The following is a 14,976-nucleotide window of genomic DNA, read 5'->3' as shown; positions in this document are numbered from 1 at the left end:
CACCAGGTGCCAGGCTGGAGTGCAGTGGCACAATCTCAGCTCACTGCAACCTCTGCCTCCTGGGTTCAAGCAATTCTCCTGCCTCAGCCTACCGAGTAGCTGGGACTACAGGTGTGTGCCACTATGCCCATCTAATTTTCGTATTTTTCAGTAGTGTTGGCCAGGATGGTCTGGATCTCTTGTCCTCCTCATTCACCTGCCTTGGCCTCCCAAAATGCTGGGATTACAGGGGTGAGCCACCGCGCCCAGCCACATCTTTATTCTTTATTTTTTTTTAGCAATATTAATGTGTTAAGTTTTCAGAATACAATACTCTGTAGATGAGGTAAGATTTCATAAAAAGGATAATTATGCAAGCAAATCCTTCAGTATAAAAGCATATGCATTCATGATTCGGGTGGTTTGAATGTGGCCCATCCAAAATTCAGCTGTTGCCAAATGTGATAGTATTAGGAGGTGGGGCCTTTTAAGGGGTGATTAGGCATGAGGATTCCTCCCTTGTGAATGGGATTACAGCCCTTATGAAAGCAGCTTCATGAAATCTGCCTAACTTACCCACTGCCTTCCATCAGATGAGGACATAGCAATTCCCCCCTCTAGAGAATACAGCCCTTACCAGACAACTGAACCCGACAGTACTATAATCTTGGACTCCCAGCCTCCAAGTATGTAAGAAAATAAATTTCTGCCCTTTATAAATTACCCAGTCTGAGGTATTTTGTTATAGCAGCACAAATGGACTAATGCAATGATGATCGACTCCACGAATTTTTTGTTGTAAGAAGACCCAACAGTTAATGCATGTGTGGTCACATGTCCATGCAGGTGCTGGTATTCTGTGACTCCATGCTGGTTCAATAGCCTTTGGAGCCTTTTAATCATCCACTGCTAATCATCCACTCTTAGCCAGGTTAACTTACAGTTTCATTTAAAAATTTTCTTTCATCTTTGACCGTAGAGTGAAAGCAGCAGCAACAGGATTTCTTATTGCCTTTACACACACATACACACTGATAATAAAGGTATATTTTTCTTTCTCCCCATCTGTCTAACAGACCAAACCTTGGCAAAATAAACAACATTTTATTTTACTACCAGCTGCCCACTCTATTAAGGCAATAGGTTCTCATTCTGTCTGGGTACTGACTTGCTTGTGTATATACAGTTCACATTCCACTAAAGCTTACCAATTCATCCATCTGTCTCCTTTTCTAAAAAATTATACCTACATTAAATAAATAAAAATATAGGCTAGGTGAGGTGGCTCACACCTGTAATCCCAGCACTAGGAGTTCGAGATCAGCCTGGCCAACATGGTGAAACCCCGTCTCTACTAAAAATGCAAAAAATTAGCTGGGTATGGTGGTGGGCACCTGTAATCCCAGCTACTCAGGAAGCTGAGGCAAGAGAATCACTGGAACCCGGGACGTGGAGGTTGCAGTGAGCTGAGATTGCGCCATAGCACTCCAGCCCAAGTTGACAGCGTGAGACTTTGTCTCCAAAAAAATAAATAAATAAATTAGGCATGTCTAGTGCTTACCACTAGACATGCCTAATTAGGACCTCCATGAACCTTAATTCTATTTGTTTTCAAATTACTGGTTTTATATCTTTTGACCCACTTAATGTCATGGATCAGAAGCTGAAAGAACTACCCTCCTGCCTGTAGTAATTAGATCTCTTCCCTAGGACTGAGTATCTAGGGTTAGAGTTTGGTCTAATTATACCTTTTCTACCTGATACTTGGCCTCCAGAAATGTTGCTCAGAACATATGACTCACTTATTCAGATATTCTTTAGGTTCCTGCATATCTGATGAGGCTAGATATAACAAAGAGTATAGATAATGAAGAGGATAAGCTAGCTTTTGGGATTGTTTAACTATTAACAGTGTGCCCATTACATAAAAGGCCAAAGCCATCTTACACTTCATTGAAAGATGTATTGTGATCAAGAACATGAAGGTGATAATCCCGCTCTGCTATGTACTGGTCTGTTAAATTATGGGCCTCACACTTGAAAAAGAACACTTTTTGGAAAAGGGAAAACTTGACCATTAAATGGCATGAAGAATAATTCCAGGATATTACAATGTTTTTTTCTAGAGAGAATGTCATCTGAGTAAACTTACCTTGAATATCTCTACTGGAAAAAACTAGGATATATTGTAGGCATGGGGTTAATGCAAAGGACATGCGAAAACAGGAAAGAACTATTATTCCCAGTTGGTCTCACAACTCTCCCTCTCTGGCTAATGATCTCTCACCGCCCATGATCTAGCATTGCCTTCCTCTCTGTCTTGACCTCCTGGAGTACAATCAATTTCCCCAACAGTATTAACAAGTTAGAGAAAAAACGTTCTTTTCCGACAAATCACAAGGACTGGAGAGCATTAAAAGATAGTTTTTTTATTTGTTTTGTTTTTTTGTGTTTACTTTTGGTCAAGGTAAAAGATAAAGAAATCAGGATTTGGCAAAGTTTACCAGTAGGAAAGACAGAGCTCTGAAGAACAATAATAAAGGATATCTTTGCAATTCACAAGTTTCTCAATTAGTCTGAATAAGAGGCAGTGAATTCTAAACCAAAGTTGATTTAAGCTGGCAGTGTTTCCACACCTGGTGGGAACTTAATTCTGTTTATTTAGCCTTATCTTTAAGTTGAAAGCTATCCCTTTTGCCACAATCCGTGCTATAATTCTGCAATCTTAAAGCTCACCTCACACTAAGGTCTGTGGCGGGGGAACTAGGGGAGGGACAGTGGGGGGGTGGGGATTTGGGGAGGGATAACATGGGGAGAAATGACATATACAGGTGATGGGGAGGAAGGCAGCAAACCACATAGCCATGTATGTACCTATGCAGCAATCCTGCATGTTCCTCACATGTACCCTAAAACCTAAAATGCAATATATATATATATATATATATATATGTGTGTATATATATATATATATATATATATATATAAGCTCACCTCAGTTGAAATAAACACTCTGTAAATTGAGATGTTCACCTGCTGTTTTCTTTTTAGCATAAGAATCTGTCATGGTGAGGTAGAGACCATTCAATTTTTATATCTAGATGTATATCAATATCTAGTGAGGATTTCTTTAAAATGCTATTTCTTAAGTACAATAATAGGATTTTTCTGTTTATGTATTACTACATAATAAATACCTCAACATTTGATGGCTCAAAATAACAAATATTTTATTCTATCTCACTGTTCTTTAGATCAGGAATTTAGACAGGACTCAGGTGGACATTTACTTTGATGTGGTACCTACAAAATTCACGCCATGGTATCAGCTGGCAGAGAGGATGGTCTGGAATGTCCAAGACAGCTTTACTTACATGTCTGCAACCTTGCTGGGATAGATGAAAGGTTGGGCTCATCTGGTGCTATTGATCAGAGTACCTACACGTGACTTTTATAGGATGGCATTTTCAGGGTACATTAGGATTTTTTTCAGAGACACACTGGTCTCTTAGAAAGAGTCCTCCAAAACATAGCAAGTGACAGCTATTAGTCTCTGTAGGTCTGGGCTCAGAAACTCTGTTCTACTGGTCAAGTAATGACAAAGGCCTCCCAATTTCAGTGAAAGTGATATGGAGCTCACCTCTTAAAGGAAGGAGAGTCAAACAATTTGCGCCCATCTTTAATCTTCTGCAGTACTAACTTTGGAAGTCTATGAGAATGTAAGCATAAATATATACAACAAACTGCAGTGTGTACTCAGTTCCCTCCTCATAAAAAATTAATGATGATAGGGCTGGTCTTGTGTCTTTCTCCTGCATTGTTAAATTGTGCAGATTTCTCTTTCCTGTGGTCCTTACATCACACTTGTTTGTCATGGGATGCCACTTTTACATAACAAGTACTTCATTCTTTGTAGAAAATTATAATTATCCCTTACATGTGCTCAACATTCACTTTATTTGAAGCCTTTATTACTAGAGTCTACAAAAACTTTGTTTCTTTTCAATACATTCTGTGAAGTGTTGGCTTTCAATATAAAAATTCTGGGAATGGTACCCTTTTCTTTTTATTTGAGCTCTTTGCTCTAAGTTGTATGCTGCTTACTTTGTTTTGTTAGTTCCATGCTAGTGGTTAGCTAAGTCTGGGGAGAAGAAACCATGGAAAATTGCTCACTCTAGCAGACATTTGTCAGTTTCAATATTATCGACATCTGGGGCTGGATAAGATTTTTGTGGAGTGCTGCCCTGTGTGTTGTAGGGTGTTTAGCAGCATCCCTGGCCTCTGCACCCTCTTCAAGATGTGCCAGTTGTGTTCAGATATTTCAAATATGTTCTTGGGAGGCAAAATTCCCCCTGGTTTAGAACTATGGCTCTAGCAGAGATAGTAACTTCCAGAAAAGAATTTAAGTTGGAAAAAAAAAAAAAAGATTCTACCACTAGGTAGAAATGTAGAATGCATGCACACCTATGGTACAGGAAAGCATAAGAATCACTGTTTGTTTGTTTTTGAGACAGGGTCTGACTCTGACATCCAGGCTGGAGTGCAGTGACACAATCTCAGCTCACTGCAACCTCCCGCTCACGGGTTCAAGTGATTCTCCTGCCTCAGCCTCCTGAGTAACTAGGATTACAGGTGTGCGCCACCATGCCTGGCTAACTTTTGTACTTTCAGTAGAGAAAGGATTTCACCATGTTGGCCAGGCTGGTCTCAAGCTTCATTATTTAACTTACAAAACCAGAATCTTACGGGCTCTATACTTCCTATACCCAGTCTGATTATTAGAGTACTGGCCCATGGCACTGGAGTAACAAAAAATTACATATGTATTTTTCATTCATAGTTACTCAATTTAGTGGTCTCCTACCATCCTAGAGCCTGAGTAATGCCTCTTAGATTCTGATTGCATTATATTTCTTTCCACTTCAAAGAAGTGGAAAATTGCTGATATATAGAGATATCCATCAAATTCCCATTTCTGAGCTTGACAATATTAATTTCTAATTAAATACAAATAAACAGATACCAAAGCAAGTTATCTATCATACTGTGCTTGACCTTACAATGTATGGCTTGAGATCAGGACTTGCTAGTTCATCAGGCCATCAAGGTATTAGCCATCTGCATGAGGGAAAAATAAACAAACAAACAGAAAACCAAAAACCCATGGTTTTACTTGTCCAACGGTTCATTACCTCTATTATACTTGGGGCTCCAGTGATTATCACAGGAGGATATGAATGGTATTTTTCACTAGTCCTTTAGATTTTTTTTTTCTTACAGCCTATCCCAATATTTCTTCAAATCTCAGCTCTCACATATGCTATTTTGCTTCCCTCTGCCTTCAAAGTTGTTACGTTTTCACAGCTCTCACGAAAAATTTGGACTTATTCTTCACCCATGATGTTGAGTTATATCTCATTTTGTGTTTTATGATGCTGCATTTAGGAACACTTTATATTTGCTAAGTACTTGGTAGCTTTTAATAAATTACTGCATCTCACACTCTTATACACAAATATTCCCAAGGGTAAAAGAGAGCCAACCTACCTTCCTTAGGGCAGTGAAGGGGATAAGGAAGGGATGGCATAGCCTTAAATGGCTATTGCTTGTTAAACATCCCTTTATGCCTTATTTACTTTTTAAAATTAATGGAAAATTTCTATGCATCTGCTCAAAAAGATATTCATGTTTATGTAAAACAAAATGCTACTTGAAGTTACTTATCAGTTTAGTTACTTAATGACACCACGTTCACCCCCAGATTTTCCCTTGAAACTGGCACCTTACGAGAAACGTATCACATTCCTTGGGTTCCAGTCAAGACCATATTGTTTATTTGGTCTATAGATGAGAGGTGTAGGCTCAGGGAGGAGAAATGGTTTATAAAGATCAAAGATAACACTGTTGACATAATTCGAATGTTTATTAAGGGCCAAGGTTTTTACCTTATTAACACATTTAATCCTCTAAACAACTGTTTGAGATACGTACTACTATGGTCTCCGTTTTATTTACAAGAAAATTGAGGCACAGAAATTAAGCTGGTTGTCCATGTTCCGTCTAATATCTAATCATTGGTCAAATCAAGACATAAACTTATTTTGGATTTCAAAGCTTCACTTTTAACTTCTATCCTCTACTGTTTTGCCAACTGTACCACAGAGTCCAGAACTCACTTATTTTCTCTTTTTATTCAGGCAGTTTAGCCTGCCTTTAGTCTACTTCTAGTGTGGTTGTTTTGTCTTTTATTACATGTCCTATGTTATTTTCGCGTTTCACGTCGATTCTCCCTGAGACAGGATTTTGCACAATTAGATTTTAGTAAAATGATTGACCTACAGATCTCAGGTCTTGCCAAATTTGGTTTATATATCCTGCTTTATGATAGTTTTTCTGAGCAAGGGAAGATGCTAGAGACTACAGAAGCAGGGTGATTAGTAAATATGGTAGATGGTGCTATTGATATTTCTTTGCATTCTTTGCGCTTGGGGTCTCTTGCCACTCTTTTGACTTAGCAATTTCCAGGGACCCAGAGTCATATCTTGGGCTGAGCACTAGGCCAGCGAGGAATCAGAAGCTGAGGAGGGTTCTTGTGATACCAATGCCAAGAGAATAAAACAAAGTGAGGGCCATTTCATAACTAGGCTGGGGAGCATCCAAGGGGTGAAGAAGGATGAGAAGTCAAGTGAGATTTCAAGATGAAAGCTGCAACATGCTGAAGATATGAAATCCCAGAGGAAACGTCATCATCATCACAGCAACAATAACAAAAGTATTTAGAAAAACTTACTTAAAATTGAAAAAAATAAGACCAAGCGTGGGGTCATGTCCTTCCAGTATCATACTGGGCATTATTTAATATGCCATTAAAGGTTACTTCTAAGAGAATATACCTTTTGATTGTCCTATTTACTATTTGATTAAAGTCCTGGCACTATGAAGTTATATGCTATCTTATTCATTTTGTCTGTTAAAGACACAAATGATTTCTTTTTACTAGAAAATCCCAAAGATATGAATTTATGGTTCTGTAGAACATTCATAAATTTTATATCTAAACTCAAAATTTTATTTAAACCATATTATTTTTATTTTTTAAAAAAGACTATTTTGAGCATTTTTGCCTTTACAGAAAAAATTAGTGGAAATTACAGAGAGTTTCCCTATACCTTCTTATCCTCTCATTCTATATATACCATCCCCTACAGTTTCTCTAATAACTAACATTTTGCATTAGTGTAGTAATGTTTTTTTTTTTTTACAATCAATGAGTCAATACTGATACACTATTATTAACTAACTTCATTTTTCTTATTATCTATAATTAATTTTCCAATGCTCTTTGAACTAGCTATTACCGTCTTACTGATAGTTAAATAATTTTTGTATTTGTATAATATATTTTTTGAAAATTATTGCTTGAAATAAAAAACTGAGTCTCTGATGGATAAAATAAATATCCTAAGGTCACATAGCTAGTAAGTAACACAAACAGGTAGGAATGGAACAAGAAACATGAAGTGAGTCTGGGTTTAGACATTAATTGGTAGAGTGTTTCTATTATGGCATGATGCTTTTTCTGTGTAAGTACCAGTGTATCGTGGTGTACCTTCCTGCTCCTAAAAAGAATGAGAGCTTGAGGCGATTCAAAGGAGAATGTCCAATTATCTTGCCTAGGATAGTATGCATAACTGTGCTAATTGTGCCATTAATGGCCTATGTGCTAATAAACAGTCTCATTGATAACCTGTGTATATTAGTAATCTTGTTCAACATAACCTGGTCAATGTGACTATATACTTTATAACACTGCATAAATCTAGAGAGAATTTAGATTTATTCATTATTCCTTCAGTCACTAACTTTTAGTATCAAATGTGCTAGCAAAACCTCACATCATGGAAAGTATTTATAACTGATGATGGAATTTCATTCACAGTATCTTCTTTAATCTTCACAACATGCAGATGAAGGCAGAGAGAAAGTTTTCTGTCTCCATTCTCTGGATAAAGATGCTGACACTGAGAGTCTGTCTAAGTGGCTGATCAAAGGTCAAACAGGTGCTATTTGACAGTGATGAGAACTAGGCTCACACCATCTGATGCCTTGGTCAGGACACACTTTAAAACCACCTTTGCAAAAATTATAAGAGTGACAAAGTTATAGTGTGAAAGGATTTGATTTAACCAAGCCCTGTTTGCCTTTATCTTCCCTTAGTTATTACTGGGCTGAGGTCAAGCTATTTTGGGAGACATTCAGGTTATAGTTTAAGTGATAATAGCCTTTCCCCAAAACTCAACCACCTTTGTAAAGCTAATGAGAGACCACCAGGCTAAGAGGAGTAGAGGAATTCTGTTAAGGTATGGACATAAAAGATTGCCAGCCATTATTCCACAGGTCACAAGAAACGCAACTTCAATTTATCTTGAAAATTGTAGAACCCAAGATTGGCCTTTTGAGATCTCTTCTCAGGTTTTTTGCTCTATCAATGATCTACAACCACTCTCATGGCCCCATGCAGAAGTAACTCAGTACAAGAGGACAGCTTCAACTCCCTATGATTTTATCTCCAATCCAACCAATCAGCACCCCCTACACCCTAACCTCTGCCTCCCAAGCTACCTTTAAAAAACCCTAACCTCAGAGCCTTTGATATTGATTTGAATAATAATTCAGTTTCCCATGTGGTATGGCCAACCTCTCTCAATGAAACTCTTTCTTTACTGGAATGCCATGGCCTTTGTGAATTTATTTTGTTTGTGCAGTAGGCAGGAAGAACCTGTTATGTGGTTATAACTTCATAGCACAAGTATATTTGGTGGGTAAAATATAACATACACACTCATACAACATCCAGTTCCTAACCGTAAGACACCTTCATTCTTAGAGGAGGTTTATCCACACTTATGAAATGATTTATAGTAGAATCTGCCAAAACAGTATTTGAGTTGAAGGCAGAGGCATATGTGGATGCGCTGGAATGCTCAGAGAAGACTTCACCCTGAAGGGAGAATTTCAGTTGAGCTTTGAAAGAGAGCATTTGAAAAGGGAAAGGAAAGAGATTAGAAAATTCTGGGAAACAAGAACTCAATCTTTGAAGTATGAAGTGTTCCAATGAACTCTTCAGAATCACTTGCTCATTCAGTCCGTGAGTGAACACGTAGTCCTTCTTTTAGAACATTTTACAGTGCTTTCTTATATTGTCTCAATTGTCTTAAGCAACAATGTAAGGCACCAGTCTTTCAAAGAAGAAAGTGTATTTGCCTTTTTACATCCATATTTGTCATCTTACAAAAGGATTTGCTTCCAATCTTAGTAATATTTTTGTTCCCAGTCTCCTGGGCTGAGATGAGAACTTCTGTCTCTAGAATGAAATCCAAATCCTAAGCTTATTTGGAAATTTAGTACCAAGAATTTAGTCTAATCTTCCCTAAACACCAAATTGTAGTTGAAAATATTTTTAAACTGCAAGTTCATATCTCTTAAATTCTCTCTCAGTATTTTGTGCTGTCAAAACATTTTATAGTGCTGAACATAAAGATCTTAGAATATACTTATGGCATACGTTTTCTGGTGATAGAGAATACCTGTGGAAAGGTAGTTAGGGCCACAGAGTTCCATACCTGTGGCATCTTCACAATCTCAAATAAGAAATCTCAGAACTGTTTTCTGATTGGGGCATGTTTACTAGTGTGCCATGAGATCATTGAGGATATTATGTTAGAGTTAAGTGGAAAAGATCCTGTAAGAAGTTAGTTAATGTGTTAGGGAAGAAATTGGCTCATCTTTTAAAGTGATTTGTGTGGGATAAAGAGGAATTGAGCTGCCTAAAAAATTTCCCTGGGCATAGATGTATGAAATTTTATCTGTTTCATAACCTCCTTCTCTCCATGTCTTATTCTTATAAACCTGTGCTCTCGGTGACTTTAAATATGTCCTTAACTATTAACCCAGGCGCTTGTTGACAAGGGATAATTCCTTCCAGAAATAAGTGAATTTTTATATTAAGCTTAAAGAAAACAAAGCTTTAAATACAAATGAATGAGTATCCAATGATTAAAATTACATGGGGTGGGACTGACATTTTGGAATGTGGAGTTTTGCCCAATGCTTTATTAAATTAAATTGTTTAGATAGATGCATATCCTGCTGATGTCTACAGCCAGTGATGCTGCAGAGATGTTAACATGTTAAATTCATTGTAAGCAATAGCTTTAAGTTTGGAAATGATTAAAATAAAGCTTTAGAGAAAGACTCTGAAATAGACTTAGAATTTAAATTTGCAAGAAGATACAAAATTACAGCTTAGAAAAGTAAATATTCTTAACTTGGAGATATTGCTTTTTATTGGCCAAGAAAAAGAAGAAGAAAGAAAGGAGACAAGGAGATATAAGATATATATCCCTCCCTGATCCTAATGTGAAAAAAAAATGACTTTGGACATGTGGAGCTCAGAAAAAGTCACTATGTTGAGGAAGGTGTCTTATTAAATATGAAGTAGTCCTGGGAAGAATGCTAAAATAATCCAGGAGAGTTGCTAATTCAAGTGTCTTATTAATAGCTGCCTGTAGCTTTTAGTGATTTACCTGCTGTGTTTATCTAATTTCAGTGATGAGACAGTTATTATAATTCTTACTAATAAAATAAAATAGAATTGAGGTTTGAAAACATTTACAAAAGACAAGCAAGCAAGTCATATCTCAATATTTACTTTCAAGGAATAACAAATATAATTCCCTCAATTGTAAGACTGATAATTCATACATACTTGGATTTCTGTAGATTTTACCTACAAAAGGTAAGAACAGATAGACCTATGAATTTATTGATGGTGAGGATCATATTTGATTCCCCGTTGGGAAGAAAAAAAGACTTCAAGCACAATTTTGCTCCCAGATACCATGCATATATTCAAATATAACAGGACGCCAGAGTAGTCTCCTGAGAAGGATTTCTTCAATAAGAAGCCTGCTATTGCCCATTTTCCCAAATAGTATTCCCTATAATACTAAAAAGGTTTATGTGACATAAGGATGCAAATTTCTTTCTCCTCATTCCCCAAAATATCTTCCTATAGATGTGAATTAGGTACTTAATGAAATCGGTGTTTCAAGATCAAATCAATTTGGGGAGTGTATTAGTTTATACTTGCATGACTACAAAGAACTAATTGAGGCTGAGTAATTTATAAAGAAAAGAGGTTTGATTGGCTCATCATTCTGCAGGCTGTACAGGAAACATTGCACTGTCATCTGCTCCTGGTATGGGTCACAGGAATCTCACAAACATGGCAGAAGGCCAAGGGGGAGTAGGCATGTCAGGTGGCAAGAGCGGGAGCAAGACAGAGTGGTGGGGGTGCCACATTCTTTTAAACCACCAGATCTCATGTGAACTCAGAGAGAGAACTCACTCATAACCAAAAGGAAGGCATTAAGTCATTCATGAGGAACCTACTGTCATGATCCAATACCTCCCATTAGGCCCCACTTCCAACATTAAGGACCACTTTTCAACATGACGTTTGGAGAGAACACACACATCTAAACCATATCAGAGAGTGATGGTTGAAAGTAAGTTGTATCAGTTATCTATTGCTGGGTAACAAACTGTCCCAAATCTTAGTGGTGTCAAACAATACATTGTGTATTTACTCACAATTCTGTGAATCAGCAGTTTGGGCTGGGCCAAGTGGGAAATTCCTCAGTGGTCTTGTCTATGGCCATTCATGTGATACAGTCATCTGGTGTCTTGGCTGGGGATGGATGGTCTAAGATAGCCTTACTCCCCTGTCTGCTGGTTAGTGCCTCCCTTTCTGTTTGATCTCTCATCCTCAGAGAGACTGGCCCAAATTTTTCACCTGGTATTACAGGGATTCAAGGGGATGAGAGGAAAAGATAAAGACCTTGTGTGTTGTGAGGGTTCACTCAGGGTGGTGGCAAAAATATTAAAGGAAAAATATTAGAGATAGATTTAGAAAATAGTCACAAACCTTTTTGGAAGGCCAAAGGTTTACATAGCTTGTAATGATTGAATGGGTTGAAGGTAACCAGCTCTTACCCTAGGGCATGAGACAGTAGAGTAAATACTAGAAATTGTAAAGAAGTTTCTCCAGATAAGTCTGTTTACCCCCACCTCCATTAGAAAAACCTTTGATCATCCATGCATGCTTAACTGACTTCTATTCAGGGGGTGAGCAGAAGTTAATTACCCTCTAATGGTATTTATCCAAGGACCCTTGTCCTTTGGTATACTAAATAAAAGCTTGAAGTAGGGGCTGCTTCAGGCTGGCTACCATTAACTCCTTCGTGTGAGTGGGCCGGACACCTCAGCTCACACCTCCACTGTATTCTGGGTTTAAGTGTATGTTATTCATCCATCGCTGAGTCAGGGTCTGCAGGACAGACCCCTGTGGGTGGTACCTCCGACAGTGGTGTCCCATGTGAGGAAACTTGGCAGGTTTGACCATTGCTGGGAAAGGAGCACGATGGACCCCCTGAAAACAAAGGGGCAGAGGACTGTGCTGTCAAGTCAGTAAAACAGTGAGTCAGTAAGGATTACCAAGTTTGGGGGGGATTTTTCAGGCTGAGGTTTCATCATGGGATAGCAGTTAGTGCAACAGAGGCAGTATATAAAAGTATTGAAACAGCTGCTTAAGGCTAGGGGCAGGGGACTCCGTTTCACAGGCTCAATTAAACAAAAATGCAAATTGTTTTTTCGCTTAATCTATGGTTCCCAGCAGATGGCATGGTAAATGTAGAGCTCTGGGAACAAGTGGGAAGAACTCTCAAGCAAAATCATGCGCAAGGGTAACAGATCCCAGTAATGTTATCACTGGGCCAAAATAACAAAGAGGAAATGGATGTTTTGCCTGAGCCCCCTCCTCCAATAAGTAGGAAAAAGGATAACAAACATGCAGCAGGTATGGGACCTTGTCATAAACAAGGGGCATTAGAAGAGGACATTTTAGCTTGCCCAGTAGTGCAAGATTGACAAGGCAATCAGATACATATAAAGATAAGGAAAAGCATTAGATGCTGAAGCCAAACAGCCAAGTAAGCACTGGGTAGAAGGAAAGGCTCAACAGTAAAAAAGCTCACAAACCTGGAGCCTACAAATGCTCTCAAGAATTTGACCTGTGTGGTGGCAACAGTGAAGGAGAACCAGGTCCAGCGTGCCAGAGTTAACCTGCTAGGGAGGGGCAAGAGGCACTCACCAGCAGGTCCACCTAGCAGACAGTAGCCCCCCAGTAGTAGGAAAAGGAAGTGGTACAAGCAAAAAGCGGCTGCTGTCCCAGGACCATGCCACTGCCCTGGACTGTGCCACTGCCCTCTGGCTCCATGGGTCACCCACAGTGAATTTTCATATGTTTGTTGTTTACAAACTCTGCTAAGATTTAAGTAAAATTTAATAATTTGTAACACCTTTTTCTGATAATGGCCACTGTTGCTATTCCAACCCTACCCCTGACATAGCTCTCTCAAAATCCTATATGAGTAAAACAGTAGCCTTTAAAGGGAGAGAAATAGAAAGAATAAGAGAGAGATTAGAAGAGACAGAGATCAGAGGGGGACATGAAAAGTGACATAAAAGAGAGAGATAAAGTAGGAAGTAGAGAAAGAAATGTTAAGAAAGCTATAGATATAAAAATGTACCTTTAGCAAGGAAGGTTATAAAACAAAGTCAGAAAGTTAAGGCACATTGAAAATTGTCTGTAAAAGCCATGAAAAATGTTATAGAAAGGAATTTATGCAGGAAATGTTGCATAATTTTTGTTTAGAAGGTCTAAGCAAGTTTTAAAACGTTAGTTGTAAAAGAAATTATGTGTGTGAACATATGAGCTAAAGTTAAAGAAGTATCATCTAGTTTTTCTCTAAATTAGACATTACAATAAAGCATAACAAGTTTTTCTTAAAACACTAACCTGCTCTTTAACAAAGATTATAAAAAGTCTCCTAGCACAGGAACCACCCCTAGAATTTCCAATACACCAGCACCAGCATGGAGACTACGTCCTTATCAAAGTATGGAAAGAAGAAAAAACTCAAGCCAGCCTAGAAAAGACCCTACAGGATCCACAGCCTCAGATGATGTGGCTTCCATGGACAACAGAAGCCCCAGACATCACCTGAGGGTTGCTGAAGAGGACAATTCAGGAGCTTGAACGAATCCTACTCCAGACACAGACACCATTTACTCCACATAATTTGTTTCTTGCCATGCTTTATGTTGTGCATTGCAACTCACATAGGATATTAATATTTTTTTATTCTCTCACTTTGCCTGCTAACTGTACTTGCCATACTCTATCAAGCTCATATTTTCAACCTACATTTTTTCCACCCTGATACTTAGGTAGACACCCCCTTTCTAGCTTCTAACAATGTGACCACTTAGCTAAAAGAAATTAACATACCCCTGGTAGAATTCCTCAGTAATGGCATACAGTGAACTGAAATGCCAAGTAACACTACAAACCACTCTTTGACTGGAAAAGAATGTTGCTAATTTTACTCATAATTGTTTTATGTTATTTGCTAATTCTAGGATGCAAAGCTGGAATAAAAGCAATTATTGCCTCCCCTGACAGTCCTGTTGCTGCTATGTCTCTTCAATCAACAGGACCCAATGTTAAAAACAAAAAGGGGGGAGATATGGAGGTTCACTCAGGGTGGTAGCAAAAGTATTAAAGGAAAAATATTAGAGATAGCCTTAGGAAATAGTCACAAAACTTTCTGGAAGGCCAAAGATTTACACAGCTTGTAATGATTGAATGGATCGAATGAAACCGGCTCTTACCCTGGGGCATTAGGACAGTAGAGTAAATACTAGAAATTGTAAAAGAAGTTTCCTCATATAAGTCTGTTTGCCCCCACCTCCATTAGCAAAACCTTTGATCATCAATGCATGCTTAACTGACTTCTAATCAAGGGGTGGGCAGAAGTTAATTACCCTCTAATGGTGTTTATCCAAAGACCCTTGTTTTTTGTTTTTTTTTTT

This window comes from Cebus imitator, unplaced genomic scaffold (genome assembly GCF_001604975.1).
Source record: "Cebus imitator isolate Cc_AM_T3 unplaced genomic scaffold, Cebus_imitator-1.0 Scaffold100, whole genome shotgun sequence".
Lineage (NCBI taxonomy): Eukaryota > Metazoa > Chordata > Mammalia > Primates > Cebidae > Cebus > Cebus imitator.
Note: the sequence above shows the minus strand (reverse complement) of the source record.